The following is a 1,850-nucleotide window of genomic DNA, read 5'->3' on the forward strand; positions in this document are numbered from 1 at the left end:
TATTGAAACTCTTGATTATTTATATGGTTTCCATATGTTTGATTGTTAATTGTTGGGTTCTCATCTGTGCTTAAGGCCTTTATCGTTTAACTCATTCGATAACTTTTTTTTGTCTTTATTGATACAAGGACGTACAGTAATGTTATGAACTGGTGTGTAATTTCTTGATTTTGCAATACCACCTAGGGATAGGGGTAGGATGATCAATTGTGTTAACTTTTGTTCTATAATGCGGTATTAATTGCTAGGGGAGGCTAGGGATAACAAGCCACTAGTTAATATTAGGCTCTTTTTCGTCGAGGGATCGGGCTAAGGGTAGGCTAAGAAAGTCGCATGACAATTAACTAATCAAACTAATAATTCAAGAGGGGTAGATAAGAGAGAGCGGATTAGATGAAATTGTAAACCCCTAACAACTCCATTCATCCATTGTTTTCTTTTTTCAATTGAATCAATCTCTTTTGCATTTTAATACTTTTGTTCTCAAATCAATTTATTAATTTTTATTTTCAAGTCTTATTATTTTAATTCACGTGAACGAGAAAGCCATTCGAATCTCTTGGGAAGAACGATATTGGGTTTTACCAATTATATTACTTGAACGATTTGGTACGCTTGCCAATCCGTCAACAAGAATCAATATAGACCAGAAGCTTCAATCATTGAGCGATACATTGTAGAAGAAGCCATTGAATTTTGTTCAGCTTACATGCCAAGTTGTGAACCAGTGGGTCTATTGAAGAGCATACATGAAGGAAAATGTGAAGGTAAGGGTCGTGGTGTGAGGATTGAACGTGTGAGTAGACAAGAAGTTGATCAAGCTCATTTGTACATCTTAAACAACACTGATGATGTTATTCCTTACATTTATGAACACGTTAATGAAATAAAGGCATCACACCCAAGAATGAGTGAAAAATAGCAGCTTAATGAACATGTCGAAACCTTCTTACCATGGTTTAAGAAAAAGATTTATGCGACTCCAAATGTTTCTGAAACTCTATTGAGGTTATCTCGGGGGCCGAAACAAATGTCATTACATATGGTGGGTACTATATTAACAATATCTCTTTTCAAACAAAGGAAGAATATGACAAAAGTAAAGTTCAAAATAGTGGGGTTACATTAAAAGTTGAGTCAGTTCACTTCTCTAGCTCTAAAGACAAAAATCCAAACACTGCATCAATTAGTTATTTTGGAGTAATACAAGAAATATGGGAGGTGGATTATGTCAGGTTTAGAGTCCCCGTATTGAAGTGTAAATGGGTTGATATAAATTCTGGAATGATTACAGATGGCTCTGGTTTCATATTGGTAGATCTTAAAAAAATGAGTTTCACTAATGAACCATTTATTATGGCAAGTCAAGCAAGACAAATATTCTACGTCAGCGATCCAGCGAATGAAAAATGGTCAGTGGTTTTGGAAGGGAAAAACCACCACGGTTTTGATGATGAAGAATCTCTTTATGTACTTCAGCCAACATGTAGCACATCAATTCCCATTCAAGACTCAATTGATGACGTTGTCGATGACATACATGCAATTCGTAGTGATCATGATGAAGGGATCTGGGAGAAAATAATATCTTAATAAGTAACGTCTTGTTTTTTGTTTCGACTTTCTACGAATTTATATTTACATGAAAATTTCAATTTCAATTCATAATAACTAACCTTGTATATATTTTTCAGGTATGTCGATCTCAGACTCAACATCAGCACAGAGCAGACGTACAAGAGGAGTGACATGTTTGCTAGAAGCGACATCCGGATAGGTTCCTGGGCAGAGGAAACATCTTGAGATTGACCCAAGAACCGGTGTGGCCTCAGGGCCAAATGCTGATAATT

The sequence above is a fragment of the Vigna radiata genome, unplaced genomic scaffold (assembly GCF_000741045.1).
Source record: "Vigna radiata var. radiata cultivar VC1973A unplaced genomic scaffold, Vradiata_ver6 scaffold_170, whole genome shotgun sequence".
NCBI lineage: Eukaryota > Viridiplantae > Streptophyta > Magnoliopsida > Fabales > Fabaceae > Vigna > Vigna radiata.